This window comes from Geotrypetes seraphini, chromosome 2 (genome assembly GCF_902459505.1).
Source record: "Geotrypetes seraphini chromosome 2, aGeoSer1.1, whole genome shotgun sequence".
Classification (NCBI taxonomy): Eukaryota; Metazoa; Chordata; class Amphibia; order Gymnophiona; family Dermophiidae; genus Geotrypetes; species Geotrypetes seraphini.
Genome location: NC_047085.1, coordinates 332,765,831 through 332,782,145, shown reverse-complemented (window position 1 = coordinate 332,782,145; position 16,315 = coordinate 332,765,831). Strand labels below are relative to the sequence as shown.

The following is a 16,315-nucleotide window of genomic DNA, read 5'->3' as shown; positions in this document are numbered from 1 at the left end:
GAAATTTCTTATTTTTCTTAGGTTTCGCATGGTGAAGAATGCCTTCTGTATGACTTTGTGTATCTGTGTCTGCATAGTGCAGCGTCTATCTAATTGTATTCCTAGAATTTTTAGAGTGCTCTGTATGGGATATTTGATTGTATTTACTTCCAGTTCTGTTAAAGATTGCTTTTGTTCCTTCTCTAGTAGTAGGAATTTGGTTTTCTCTGCATTCAGTTTCAGTTTATGGTTCTTCATCCATTTTTCTACAGTTTCCAGTGTTGTTATCAGGCGTTCATTGGAGCTGGGGTCTTGTATGTCAAATGGGAGAATGATGGTTATGTCATCTGCGTAACTGAAAGAAGTTATATTTAGGGCGTCTAGGGCAGTGCCTAAGGAAGCTATGAAGAGGTTGAATAGTATGGGCGATAGTGGGGATCCTTGTGGTACTCCGCAGGGGTTTGTCCAGGGGTCAGATAAAATATCTTTTGACTTAACTCTATATGATCTTGTTTGAAGGAAGCCTTGGAACCAGTTGTGAACTTTACCAGTTATTCCTATGGCATCTAGTGTCTGAAGAAGTATTAGATGATCTACTAAGTCAAATGCTGCTGAAAGGTCGAGTTGGATGATTAGTAACTTGTTTCCTTTGCTGAGGTGCTGTCGGGCTATATCAAGTAAAGATACCAGTAATGTTTCTGTGCTGTGATTGGCTCTGAAACCAGATTGAGATGGATGTAGAATGTTGTGGTCTTCAAGGTAATTGGATAGATATTGTGCAACTAGACCCTCGATGATTTTGATGTATAGTGGGATAGAAGCAATTGGTCTATAATTTGTTGGGTTGTCTATTGGGCCTTTATTATGATTTATCTTATAAACATTATTACGTGGTCTTTTCCTCAAGTGCTGAGACATCAGGTTGTTCCCACTTGGAGAACCTATTGACTTTTCCTGCTTTTCTGTGTGGCTTTAACATTTTTGCTATTCAGTATACCTAAACTATTATTCAGTAGAAAAAATTTGGTTTGTTCAATCAAATCCTGTGTGGACATTGGACTTCTATGAGTGAATGCTCTGCTTGATTGAACAAACTAAATTTTTTCTACTGAATAATAGTCTAGGTACAATGAAAGTAAATAGCAAAAATGTTTGAGTAGATAATTAAGGAAATCTTTTTCATATTGCTTGCTTATGGACTGGGAAAAAAGACTGTTCAAGCAAATGTCTCCAGAACTGCTTTAATGGAAAAATGTGATTTTTTTTTTTTAAGTACTTTGTAAAATTTATTGTTGTTGTGAAATTTATTGTTGTACTTTGTTTAAACTTAAAAAGCGGTGTCATTAACAGTGAATCGAATCGAATCGAAAAATCGATTCAACAGGGTGAATTGAATCGAATGAAATATTTTTCTCTGAATCGGGCAGCACTATTGGCTACCATGAGAATGGGCTACTGGGCATGATGGACCATTGGTGTGACCCAGTTAGGCTATTCTTATGTTATGTTCTCATCTGTAGGGACCTTTGTTTTCACTTCTTATTTTAATGTATTTTTTTCCTGGGAACTTATCAGTGTTTTTTTTATAATGGGAACAAAAATGGAAGAGAATTAATGTGTGTGGAACGGGGGGGTAACTAATTTCTTCAGCTAAATAATTCAATCCACTTCAAACAGACATAGGAGAACTCACGCACCATTCACACACCCTCCAACCAAAAACGTCAAAAGAAAAAAAACTGTTCGACAACCTCCTAGCCATTCGAGCTGCAACACTTGACCCCCAACTCTACAACCTATTGACCTCGACCACAAACTACAAAACCTTCAAAAAAGAAATAAAAACCCTTCTATTCAAAAAACACATAAAACCGAACTAACATAATCAGAACTGTCCCAAGCATCACCTGCAACTACTCCATATGTACTTCTGATGTCATGACAATTCAGACATAATCTATGTTATGTTATGTTTGGAATAATGGTTACATATATGAGGTTCAATAAAAGAAAATTTTCACTGCCTGTTTCTATTCTGACCATTTATTCCATTTCATGGTTATTGCAAAAAAAAAAAATAAATAAATAAAAAAATTTTTACATGGGGGGGGGGGGGGTGTCAAAAAATGATGGGCCCTGGGTGCCACATACCCTAGGTACGCCACTGTTTTTTGGAGCATGAAATTTAAATATTATTGTGGAGAGAGAAATGTCAAGTTGAATATCAAAAATTTTTTTGAATGCTCTCCCATATTTCTTTCCAGTATTGTAGCACATATGTGCATTCATATATCATATGAAGTAGGGAGCCAACAGCTTGTCCACAATTCCAACAAGGAGGTCTGCCAGTAAGAGCTTGTGAGGAGTCCACAGGGCTTTATGATAGAGAAAAAAACATAGATTGAGACATATTGGTGGAGGTCAGCGTTCATGCGGATTTCCTCCAAAATAAAGACCAAGCATGGTTACTTAAAGAGGAGTCACAATCCTTTTCCCAAATGTGTTGCAGGCTCTCGACAGATGAGGTGTCTGCAGGTATTAACATTTTGAACAAATTTGAACAAATTTGAGGCCGTGTGACCATTATGTAATAAAATGGTGGCCTGAGTTGGAATAGAGGGGGAGTGGGTGTGGAAAATTTGTAAAAGATTTTTGTGATGCAAACAGTGATAAAGTTGCAGCCATTTATATTGATCCTTAGCGTCGATTGAAAATTTATCTCTTAACCAGGAAAAAAGGAATCAGTTTTCTCAGGGGTTAGGACATCTTACAGTCTAAAAATACCTTTGTTTATCCATTGTTTCCAAAGGAATGCAGTTCTATTAATAAGTATTCTAGAGATGAACCAAAGAGAGGCATGTGTGGATGTGTGAAAAGGAAATTCAAGCAGCTTATCAAATTCCTGTAAACATTGATATGTAGAGAGTAAAAGTGGGGTTTTAATGAATGAAGTAGGTGCTGATTAAAGTGTTTTTAATGAGATAGGTTGAGATAGTTTTTCTTCAATCAAATACTATGAAGGAGTGTAAGTAGAGTGGTCGGTGAACCAGTGAAGTCCTTGCTGAGTGATGAAGGCTTTATAATAACTAAGAAAATAAGGAAAGAACACTCCTCCTTGTTCTCTTTTCAGTTTAAGCTTTCTCAGTGCCAATCTGGATTGTTTTTGTTTCCAAAGGAAGCGGAGAGGATACGATCTATATTTTTGTAGAAGGAGACCTGGAATAGTATGGGAATCATTAGTAAAATATCATTTATTTTTGGCGCCATCATCATTTTGATCGTTTCTAACCGACCCCATCAGGTTAGATTGAGTGGGTGCCAAGAGTGGGCTATTGTTTTAATTGATGAGATCAGCTGATCACTATTAATAGCAATTGTATCAACTAAAGAGTGGGAAAGTTCTATGCCGAGATACTTGTGACCATGTGAAGTGATTGAATCGGAATGTGAGCAAATTTAAAGGAAGAGATTCTGTTTTTTGTTGGTTTATTTTGTATCCGGAAAAAATAGAGAATTCTGCAATAGTGTTCAAGATCACAGGAATAGATGTGACAGGATCAGAAACATATAAAAGGATGTCATCTGCGTATGCTGAGACTTTGATATCCATAGAATCTATCGAGAGTCCCTTAAAATCTGCATTCATTCGCAATGCAATATGAAGTGGTTCAAGAGTAAGGTTAAATAAGTATGGAGAAAGGGGCCAACCCTGACAAGCACCATGTTATAAATGAAAAGGAGGAGATAAGGAATTATTTACTATTATTGTTGCAGATGGGCTAGTATAGAGGGTTTGTATCATTTTAATGAGACTAGGTGGGGCACCAAACCATTTAAGAACTAAAAAAAAGGTATTTCCATTCTACTCTATCGAATGCTTTCTCCGCATCGATCGAGAGAGCCAGAGCAGGAGTCAAGAGAGGTTGTGTGATGCGAGAGGCTTGAAAAAAGAAGCGTGTATTATCAGAGATTAGTCTACCTGGCATAAATCCAGTTTGATTGGGATGAATAACTTTATTAATAATAGATTTAAGCCTGTTAGACAAGACATTTGCAAAAATTTTATAGTCAACATTGAGAAGAGAAATAGGTCTAAAATTTTGTACAAGAAGAGGATCTCTGTGAGATTTAGGTATGACAGTTATGACAGCATCCGTGAAACTGGTAAAAGGCATCGATTCTGGAGAGAGGTGCTTAAAAAAATTAAGCCATTTCAATAGATCAGATTTTAAAAGTCTATAAAACTCTATTGGTATGCCACCTGGACCAGGCGATTTTCCAGTAGGTATTTGTTTAATAGCTGTGAGTATTAGAGAATGACACGGTGACAAAATTCATCACTGTTCCCATCCCCGCGGATAACCGCGGGAAACCATCTTCATGTCATTCTTTAAGGAGAGAGGGAAGAATCAGAGTATAATTGGGCACAACCACTGACCCATAAGCTTTGCTTTGAAGAATGCTTGTGTAGAAGGACCGAGGTTGAAATAGACACTAGAAAATGATATGGGATTATTTCCCGCGGTTATCCGCGGGGACGGGAACAGTGATGAATTTTGTCACCGTGTCATTCTCTAGTGCAGTGGTTCCCAACCCTGTCCTGGAGGAACACCAGGCCAATTGGGTTTTCAGGCTAGCCCTAATGAATATGCATGAAGCAAATTTGCATGCCTATCACTTCCATCATATGCAAATCTCTCTCATGCATATTCATTAGGGCTAGCCTGAAAACCCGATTGGTCTGGTGTTCCTCCAGGACAGGGTTGGGAATCACTGCTCTAGTGAGCATTTCTTCCTCAGAGATCTCTTTTTCTAAGAAATCAATATCGGAAAAATTCCATTTGGGTCCTGATAATTTGTGAAAAAAGTTTTGAATGTGAGAGTCCTCTGAATTTGATTCTGACTGATATAATGTAGTATAGAATTTGGAAAAGACTGAGGATATCGGGAAGAGAAGTGGCTGTTATGTCATTTTTATCTTTTATAGCGTGACATGTAGTTTTTTCCATTTTCCGTTTAAGATAGTTGGCTAACATTTTTCTTGATTTATTGCTTTCAGCACAGTATCTAGCTTTAGTAACAAATATTTCTTGTCCTGCTTGCGTTGAAAGCTTTTTATTGTATTCGTTTTTCAATTGGCAAAGTTTGTTAAAGACAAGAGGGTCATTAGAAGTAATATATTTGGATTCCTCCACTTTAATTGAAGATTCTAGGTGCAATAAGCCAGCTTTATCCGATTTGGTTTTAAATGCTGCCATGGAAATAAATTCACCCTATAGAGTTGATTTAAAGGATTCCCAAAGGGTTGAAGGAGCTACGTCAGAGGTATTGTTGATATCAAAAAATTCTTGGATGAATATTTTTGATGAGAGGGATGTTATCCTCTGATGAAAACAAAAACAAAAACATTTTTCTTGGATGTTATCCTCTACCAGAAGTGAAGGTTGTAACCTCCATAAAGGAGATCGGGGAATGCTCGTCCCATACAATGCAAGTGAGATAGAGATTATTGCATAATCTGAGATAAGGTTTGGGGAAATATTTGATGAGGTTACCAATTGTAAAAGGGAATGTGAAATGAAATATACAATCTATACGATAAAAGCAATGATAAGAAATAGAGTGATGGGTATACTCTCGAGAATCAGGATGTTGAAGTCTCCAAGGATCCGTTAGAATTAATTGCTGTACATGGAATGAAATGTAGATGTAGATTTCTGTTGAAAGAGGTTGTTTAGATTGTCTATCCAGGACATGGTCTACTAATGTGTTAAAGTCTCCCGCTACTATTAAGGAGTAGGGTTCAAGCACTTGGATCTTGTTGATAAGATTGAGAAAAAATTCCGGAGAATCTGAGTTGGGAGCATATATTGTAACTGGCACTAGAGCCTAGCCACGGGACTCCTCAGTGCCCCTAGTGATTACAGTTAAAAAACTGCACTGGCGTGTGACCCAGTAGGGAGTCACCCTGCAGACACTGTAATTTATATGAGTAAAACAAACAAAAACCAGAACCAACGCACACAGCTTCAGGTTCAGTTCTCCAAAAGAACATTTAATTGTCAGAATGGTAAAAAATCCAAACACAATTCAACTTGCAAAATACAAAGAAAAAACCCAAAAGGAAAACTCTGAGTAAAGTTCAGGATTTTCTCCTCAACACAGTCAATCTGCTCTGTGATTCTGCTCTCCACAGAGCTTCTTTACAACAAGGCTTCCCAAAGCCTGCTCCTTAACCAGTTGCAAAAGAGTTCAGTTCTCTGTAATACTGCTTCAAACACTCACTGCAAAGACACAAGCCTCCAGCTTATTTTTAACACTGCTGGGAATAGGGGAGTGCCTCAAGTTTGCCTTACAAAAACACAGCTTTCAAAAACCCACCCAGGTGTTGGCAAACTTCTCCCAACTAAAAATGCACTCTCAGCTTCTTTCACAAAATGAGCAGAGAATCAAAACAGTGCAGTAACAAAAACCCCACAGTACAAACAGTCAATGAAACTGGCTGGAAAATAAAACCACCTCAGCCAGAATAGCAAACAAAAACAAAACTCAAGGTTCTTTGCTCAGGCTTTGAAACAGGAGCTGCCAATCCTCTTGGCTTTCCTTGCAGCTTTATCACACACCAATTGGCTCATGCTGCAAATGGTGGTGTGGACCCCAGCTACACCCTAGTATTACCCTAGCTTGCCAGAAATGACCTACTTGGGAAGAGCCTCTTATCTTTCCTCTCACCTCCAAGAGCAAACTACTGACTTTTAATGGGGAGGAGCCGCGCCCTGCTCTAACTGAGCCTAATCTCACCTGGGCTCCTCTCTGGCTCCCCCGCTGCGCATTAATGAAAACACAGGGACCAAGGCAGGCACGGAGCCTGACTGGTCACAATATATTTACCACCAATAAGATGACATCATTCAGTTTAACTTGTGCTATTATCTATCTGCCCTCTGGGTCTATATATTGTTGCAGAATTTGGACATTAAGGGGCTAATAATAATTAAAAAAAACAATGTCTAAAAAATGGCCTAAATGGGCACTTGGACGATCAAAAAGCCTGATCTGGCTGGTGGTCCTCTAGGACAGGGTTGTGAAACACTGCTATACAGCATGTCAGTTACTGGTTTCGTTCAGCTGAAGACTTTACTAATACCAACCTTGAATTGTCACTTTTGGACTCTGTGCATTTCAGTTGTTACCTCCATGTCCTGGGCTTGCGTCCCCCTCCTGTTGCACGTTGTTTCATCTGCTTCCTACAGCTGTTGCTGCATGGAGATGGGTTTTGCGATGCCACCACTTTTCAGCTAAAGCTTCCCCATACCTGGCCATCAGACATAACCTGCACTTTCCAGTGGGTACTTCCTCTCTGGATTTTCAACACTGGGCACAGAAAGGCATCCAGTATCTTTTTCATGTGCTCACGGAGGAGGGCAAGATGATGCTCTTTTCAAACTTACAATGGGAGTTCTCCCTTTCTCCTCAGAATATATTTCTTTACCTGCAACTTCACAATTACATCAGGAGTCTTTGCTGGACTGATCTGACCGAAGACGTCCAAGAGGAGTTGGGTTTGCTTTTCACTTTGCAAACCCAGAACAAGGTTCCTTTGAGTTATCATCAAAGAGAACTTAGACTCCTCTCCTACCCTGAGATATCGAGCGTATGCATCAGCTTGGGAGACCGATCACTCCATCATCTTGCTGGAGGCCACCTTTAAGACCTTTGTTCTTGCTATTTGTAAGGTCACAGTTAATGTAGCCTGCTGGGAGTTCCAATATAAATTTGCTCTCCGTCTTCATATGTCTCTCCGCAGAGCTTACTTGGCTGGGTTAGCTCAGAGCTCCAGTTGTCCCAAGTATGGCTGTCGTGAGGCCACTTTGGGTCACATGCTCTGGTTGTGCCCTCCAGTACAGTACTTCTGGGACCTGTTGTTGCGGACTGTCTCCTCCCTTTGGAAGTGTGGTGTAAAGTTGAAGACGCTGATCTTGTTTAATGTTTTCTCTTTGCAATCTCCCACACCGAAAGGATACCCGGCTTTTCTCCAACGGGCGATTCTTCAAGGAAAAAAGGCTATCCTGATGCTTTGCCTAGAGCAGCGGGCTCCTACTCTTCAACAATGGCGGCAGCACATGACCACTTTACTGAAGATGGAACGTACACAGCTGCGCACCTTGGAGTCTCCCGCAGGCAGGCGGTTCCTGCGTATTTGGAGACCATTTTGGAATACTTTCTCCTCCATTGCAAGGAGTAGACTATTGAACTGTTAAGATGTTGTGAGAGTCAAGTAATATACTTTTTGCTGTCATGCTCCCTCCTTTCTTCTTCTTTTCTTCTTATTTTATTTTGCTCATTTGGCTTGTTGTTGGATTTGGGTGGGTTGTGGTTGGGTGGAGGGGGTCAGGGTTTGGTAGGTGAAAACAAAAAATTGTTTGAGCTTGCTATTTACTGTTTTTGCCATTCAAATTGGATGTGTTGGTTTTTGTGTTGGCAGTGCTTGTTTATTTAGCTCAATAAATACGATTTAAACAAATATATTGAAGAGCACGGGTCCAAGCACCGAACTCTGTGGCACTCCGCTCGTGACGCTTTTCCAGTCCGAGTATTGTCCATTTACCCCCACTCTCTGTTTCCTATCCGCCAACCAGTTTTTTATCCACATGAGTATGTCACCCTCGATTCAATGGCTCGCAATTTTTCGTAGTAGTCATTCATGCGGTACCTTGTCGAACGCTTCTGAAAATCCAGATATACAATGTCGACCAACTCGCCCTTGTCTATCTGCCTGTTTACTCCCTCGAAGAAGTGCAACAAGTTCGTCAAGCAAGATCTCCCCTTGCTGAAGCCGTGCTGGCTGGTCCTCATCAGATTGTGTCCATCAAGGTGATCAATGATGCGGTCCTTTATCAGCACTTCTACCATCATTCCCGATACCGAGGTCAGACTCACTGGTCTGTAGTTTCCCGGATCTCCTCTCGAACCTTTCTTGTAGATCGGCATAACATTTGCCACTTTCCAGTCTTCTGAAATCCTTCCCGATTTGATCGACAGATTGGCTATCAGTTGAAGCAGTTCAGCTGTAGTCCCTTTCAGTTCCTTGATTACCCTCGGATGGATTCCATCTGGTCCTGGGGATTTATCATTTTTAAGCCTATCAATTTGCCTGCATACCTCTTCTAGACTGACCGTTAACCCTGTCAGTTTCCCGTTTTCATTTGTATGTAACTAAATCTACACAAAACAGAAGAAAAAAATTATTGGCCATAAGAGAGGAAGTAAAACGCTTAGGAGCTTCTATCCTTTTGGTTTAACCATTTAAATGTGAAGTGCATTATTTATGGATAAAATGTCTTCTTTGCCCCAGATCAATTGAGAGCCTTCCTGGACCTAAAGAAGATCATTAGAGGGAAGGTGTCATCTAATCATTAGCATATTTTAGTTATGAATGTGGAGGTAAATTCATAATAAGCCTTTACTTTATACAATACTTTTGGATCTCCTTTGTTACTATTTAGACTGCTCCTTCCTAGGTTACTATAGTCTAATGAAGAGGTTACATTTATGCTTCTTATTATATATATATATTATATATATATTATATTATATTATACATATATATACAGTGATACCCACTCACAAACTAAAACTATCCTTTCCTTCATTAAAAGGCATTTCCTGTACAGGAAAACTAGGGACCTCCCTCCCCTTCAGATTCACTGAGCTCTGGAACAACCTTACCTCCCCCCTTCGGATCCTGAGCTCTCTCCAACTCTTCTGCAAACATCTGAAAACCTGGCTGTTTTTAAAAATGTAATACTTACCCCCCAAATATCCTTCTCACTATACCCTTTAACCTTCATTGGAGTTCCTTTCTCTCTCAACTCTTGTAAACCGTGCCGAGCTCTACGATTGTGGAGAGGATGCGATATATAAACCTAAGGTTTAGTTTAGTTTACGAGCATAATTCGTTTCAGAAGCATGCTCGTAATCCAAAGCGCTCGTATATCAAAGCAACTTTCCCCGTAGGAGATAATGGAAACTCAGTTGATTCGTTCTACATTGTTTCTCACTCTTGCTTTAATGGCGCGTCCTGGGTACGTCCAATTTCACCCCCCAGCTTAGAATTATACTCAGTTCCAGTAAAACGAAACAGGGAGCATCCCTGTCGGGATTTTTGAATATGATTGTTACTTTGTTGAACTAGGACAGGACAATAAAGCAGCATGGGAGCGGTGTAGATCACCTTGTTTACTTACTTTACTAGCCATTCTCTCGAGCACCGTTTCAGTCCTGCATTCCCTCTCCTTCAGAGCAGGATCCATTCGCCGCCAGCGGCTGGGGAACAAGCCGGCCCAAGTCAGCCTTCTTCCCGGCTCGAAGGTACAGTAGGTCGATCCAGCGCCCCCTTCCCGGATCCCTGAACTGATTGAGTGCCACTTTCAACCCTTGTCGGGTGAGATGCTTGGTTGGCGGCTTGCGGGGCTTGGTTGAACAGAATTGGATGTTGCTCACTGCTGGCTTCTCATGGGTTGGGCGCGTGCGGGGCTTGGTTGAACGGGATTGGCTGTTGCTCGCTGCTGGCTTCTCTTGGGTTGGGTGTGTGCGGAGCTTGGTTTAACGGTGTGGTGGAGGAGCAGAACAGGCCTCGCTTCAGCTCTGAGCAAGTCGCCGAGATAGTGGGGCGGCAGGGTTGGAAAATCAACTTAAGCTGCAGGTAAATTTTGCTCATTTTGCAAGTCAGTGCTCGGTTTGCGAGTTACAAATTGCTGGAGTGTTTTGCTTGTCTTGCAAAACACTCGCAAACCGCATTACTCGCAAACCAAAGTACCACTGTGTATATATATATATATATATATATATACACAGTATTTAACTTTGCTCTCTGTTTTTCTAGTTTAAACAGTTTGGGGCTCATAATCAAAAAACAAAAACGTCTACAAAGTGGCCTAAATGGGTACTTGGATGATCAAAAAGCCTGATCGTCCAAGTACCCATAACCAAAGCTGGTTTTTAGATGTATCTAAAACCAGCTTAGGCCTTTCCCCTGCCTCTAAACGCATAGAGCGAAAAGAAGCGTTTTTAGAGGAGGGAAAAAGGTGGGAGGTGGGCCGACCTAGACATAGTCGTACAGCAGATATAACCAAAAGTTTAGACAGGTTGCCTAGTTGGCACTTATTCGTTTTGACTTAGACCAAGTCAAAACAGGTATAATTGCCGAAAAAGGGGCCGCTGAGCTGATCGCAATGATCACGGCAAGACAGATGGCTCATCTCCCCTGCCTCGATAACGATACCTGGAAGTGCCGCCAACCCTAACCCCGGATCAGGCAGGAGGGAGACCAACCCTTCCTGCCCCGACGCAGCCCCCACCGCCCAATCCAATGAGCAGTTGAAAGCCCAACCCCTCCTGCCCCAGCAACACCCCCCTAACCCCCACCCCCCCACTAAGATACGGGCAGGAGAGATCCCAGGCCCTCCTGCCCATGACAAACCCCCGAACACCCACCCACTCGCCGACCCCACGACACTTTCCCCCGCCCCCGATTGGCCCCTCCTTCGCCTAAAAGGCCTGGTTTTGGGCGTTTGGGACTTAGGCTGATTTTTAGTTGGTAATATGTTGTAAGTGTAGATGTAGTGGTGGTCTGAGCGTTTAAACAGCTGAACGTAGATGTAGGCCATTCTCCAAAAAAAACTCTTCATTTTGGACGGTTTTTTTTGAGAATGGATATTTTCCCTGCTTCTACTTTCAGCGTTTAGGGCCTAGGTCAAAAGGGGACTTAGAGACATTTTTAAAAAAAATTATATCCCTCCACGCTTGGGTTGATTATTGTAAAATTATAAGTACATGAAGAAAAAAAAAGATTAAGCAGGAGTTTATATTTATTGCCAATATTCAGTGGTACTATCCATTTAGCTAGAAATGTTGCATATGCTGTCCTGAACATAAAAGTTAAGCATTTGTTAGAACTACTATTTGTTGGACCTTCTAAATGGATAAAATTATTCAGATAGCAGCTCGATATTGCTGCTATCCATATTACATCGCCTCCCTCCCCCACAATCAGCATGTGGCAATCAGCATTTTTTTTTCATGTGCTGTTGCCAGCTAAATTATACTCAAATATTCAATGCTAGGCAATGTTTAGGCACCAGCAATGAGTATCCCAATATGACTAGACTTCTCCTGACTACCAGGACCTTCATAAGTCACTTATGCAAGTCCCAGCTGAATATTGGCCAGGATTCCCAACAAAAAAAAGAAATTTGTAATGACTCCATAACTAGAATTTTAGAAAGCTTTTGACAAAGTTCCTCATGAGAGGCTCCTGATAAAATCTGAGTCATGGGATAGGCGACAATGTTCAGTTGTGGATTAGGAGTTGGTTATCGGATAGAAAAGAGAGGGTAGAGTTAAATGATCATTTTTCCTAATGGAGGGCAAATATAGGAGTGCTGCAAGGATCTGTTGTGACCGATGCTATTTAAATTATTTATAAATGATCTGGAAATTGGAACAATGAGTGAGGTGATTAAATTTGGAAATAAGAACATAACAGCCTTATTGGGTCAGACCAATGGTTCATCCAACCCAATAGCCCATCCTCCAAATAGTAGCAACATTACATGTTACCAATCCAGGGCAAGCAATGGCTTCCCTCATGTCCTGTCCTCTGTGAAGATGGGCTATGGGGCTGGATGGACCATTGGTCTGACCCAGTAAGGCTATTCTTATGTTCATATAACTTTTTTTCCTGGAAATTGCCCAAACCTTTCTTAAAACCAGCTACATTGGCCACTTTTACCACAAATTCTGGCAACACTTTCCAGAGCTTAACTTTTCTCTTGAGTGAAAAAATATTTCCGCATATTGGTTTTAAATGTATTTTGCTATGGGATAGGCAGTGGGATCTCTTAGAGAAAGGAAGAGATAATGGCTTCTCTGAATGGGCAGGCTAGATGGGTCATTTGGCCTTTATCTGCCATCATGTTTCTATGAGTATCCCCTAGTCTTTGTAATTTTTGACAGAGTAAAAAAAAAATCAATTCACTCATACCTGTTCTACACCACTCAGAATTTTGTAAACTTTAATCACATCTCCCCTCAGCCATCTCTTTTCCAAGCTGAAGAGCTCTAACCTTTTTAGTCTTTCCTCAAAAGAGGTGTTCCATCCCCTTTATCATCTTGGTCGCTCTTCTTTCATCCTTTTTCTAGTTCTACTATATCTTTTTCGAGATAAGGTGGCCAGAATTGAATGCAATACTCAAAGTAGAGAATGACACGGGGAAAAAATCTGTCCCCGTCACTGCACCGTCTCCAGCACACCATCCTTTGCACCGCCCCGTCACCGCCGTTCCCTTCACCGCCCTGTCACCGTCACCGCCATCCCTTTCACCGCCCCGTCACTGCCATCCCATTCACCGCCCCGTCACCATCCCCGTCTAGCACCCATCTTCTTCCCTCCGCTCCCCCATAGTCTGGCATCTGTCTTCTTCCCTTCCAGCGTCTTCTCCCCACTCTGCCTTCCACGTTTCCTTTCAGGGTCTGTTCCTCTCTACCCTCTTTCAATGTCTGTTCTATTCCTTTCCACCACCACCCTTCCCTCCCTCCTTTACCATCTGTTCCTTTCTACCACCCTTCTTTCATATCTTCTATCAGTCCCCCCACCATCACTAGCAGTCTCTCTTCTCCCTTACCATGAGCAAATAGAACTTCTGAAAATTGTATTGCTGAGGCATTATTTCTAGTACGCCTTTTTTTCCAGATGGATAATGACATCAATTTTATAATTCTTACTGTCTGCTCTGATTTCATTCACAATTTGGTTTGTGTTTTGTACCTGAGGATTCCATGAGGCATTTAACCTTTTCTTGTCTCTTCTGTGATTTCAAGTTGATTCCTTCAATAATGGAGTCTCAAGGCAGTAGCAGTTTTCTATTTTAGGCTCTTTTGACATTGTTTAAGGGATTTCTTGTACATTTGGTGCTGGTCTTCTTTGATGAGATCACTTCAGAATCTATTTCCAAGGAAGAGAAACTTTTTCCCTTTCACCCCCTCCTTCCTTGTGTGAGCCGGAACACGCGGTCCCCGCAAGCAAGTAATTTTATATCATTTTCATTCTATTCATTCATAGAAATTAAAGTCTAGATAATGCCAGTCACATAACAAAACATGATTTTACAAAAATAATTCCCTGCACAGTCAAGCCTGCAAGGATTACTAGATGTCTTTCAGTAGCTCCCCTCCCTCCCTCCCCCTTACCTTTGTGGCCAAGTCAAAATGATCTACCAACAATAAAATTTTAAAAACACAAAGCACGCTGTACGCAGAGAAAATGTTAATTATCATTTATATTCGCGGGTTTTCAAAGAGGTCAAGGCAGATGACTTTATGCAATGTCACCTCAGTAACAACTATACAAAAATAGACAAATATTCCCCCTCCCTTTTTACTAAACTGCGATAGCGGTTTTTAGCGCAGGGAGCTGCGCTGAATGCCCCACGCTGCTCTCAATGCTCATAGGCTTCCTGCGCTAAAAACCGCTATTGCGTTTTAGTAAAAGGGGGCCATAGTGCAAAATATAGACAGCAAATATAAATTCTCAAAACGGACACATTTTGATCACTAAGTTGAAAATAAAATCATTTTTCCTACCTTTTTGTCTGGTGATTTCATGAGTCTCTGGTCCTTCTTCTTTCTTCTCCTGCCCCCCCCCCTCTTTCTTTCTCTCTCCCCCTGGCTCTCCTCTTTATTTCTGCCTTTCTTTCTCTCTCCCCCTGGCCCACCTCTTTATTTCTGCCTTTCTTTCTCTCTCCCCCTGGCCTCCCTCTTTATTTCTCTCTCCCCCTGGCCCTCCTCTTTCTTTCTGCCTTTCTTTCTCTCCCCCTTGACCCCCTCTTTATTTCTGCCTTTCTTTCTCTCTCCCTCTAGCCCCCCTCTTTATTTCTGCCTTTCTTTCTCTCTTCCCCTGGCCTCCCTCTTTCTTTCTCTCTCCCCCTGGCCCTCCTCTTTATTTCTGCCTTTCTTTTTCTCTCCCCCTGACCCCTCTTTATTTCTGCCTTTCTTTCTCTCTCCCCCTGGCCCCCCTCTTTATTTTTTCCTTTCTTTCTCTCTCCCCCTAGCCCCCACAAAGCCATCGTGCCAATTTCTCCCTGCTCCTTCCCCGATGTCCTGATGTCCTGAACTTCATCGGGCAGCAGCAGCATTCACAATTCACTGCTGTTGCCCGCTTCAGGCCTTCCTCTCTGTCGGGTCCTGTCTTCATGAAAACAGGAAGTAGGCAGGACCCGGCAGAGAACAAGGCCTGAAGCCGGCAACAGCAGCGAATTGTAAACGCTGCTGCTGCCCGAAGAAAGTAATGGATAACCGAGGCAGACCGCTTCTCCCCCCTCCCAGCCGAACCCCCGCTGACCCTCCTATCTCCCCCCGTGAACCTTTCTGACCCTCCCAGCGAGAGCAGCAAACCTCCTTCGCGGCTTTCTCCTCCCTCTGCCGCGTCACTGATGACATCATCAGTGATGCGGCAGAGGGAGGAGAAAGCCGACGCTACTGGAGGGAGGTTTGCTGCTTTCGCTGGGAGGGTCAGAAAGGTTCACTTGGGGGGGGAGAGATAGGAGGGTCAGCAGGGGTTCAGCTGGGAGGGGGGAGAAGCGGTCTGCCTCGGTGCTCCAAGGCCTGGCGCCATTACCTTTTTCGCCCCTCCCGCCCACCTCCACCTTGGTACGCTACTGCTGTCCAGCTCTCCTTAGTTTGCCGGTTTTCTTTTTCGGCAACCGGCACGCTTTCAAAGAGCCGCACACGCGCGGCTGCTCAAAGTTCAATCTTCTGCTCTGCTGAAACTTCCTGTTTCCGGTTGGGTCAGAGCAGAAGATTGAATACTGAGCAGCCGCGCGTGCGCGGCTCTTTTGAAAGCATTCCGGTCGCCAAAAAAGAAAGCCGGCAAACTAAGGTGAGGTGGAGAGAGGAAGCTGGTTAAATGATCGTGCGGGTGGGCGGGTGGGGACTGCGGGGACCGCACGATCCTTTATGCCTCACTGCGGTGACAAGACCATTCACCGCTCCACGGGGCGGTGATGGCCTTGTCCCCGTCCCCGCAGAGGCTGCTAATTTTCATTCCCCGTTTTTGGCGGGTTACCCACAGCTAAACGCGGTAGCCACAGGTAAACCGCCACTGTGTCATTCTCTAACTCAAAGTGAAGTTGCACCATGGAGCGATACAGAGGCATAACATTTTTAGTCTTTATTTGCCATCCCTTTTCTAATATCGTGTTTCCCCGAAAATAAGACAGTGTCTTATATTAATTTTGGGCCCAACTTATTTTTGGGGTACATACATGATCATCTCTCC

At 42.4% G+C, this 16,315-nt stretch overlaps 1 protein-coding gene across 6 annotated transcripts in view; it reads right to left on the bottom strand.

Moving 5' to 3' along the window:
* Positions 1 to 16,315, bottom strand: part of NME8 (NME/NM23 family member 8) — a 548,390-nt gene that overhangs the window by 203,513 nt on the left and 328,562 nt on the right. The window lies entirely within an intron of this gene.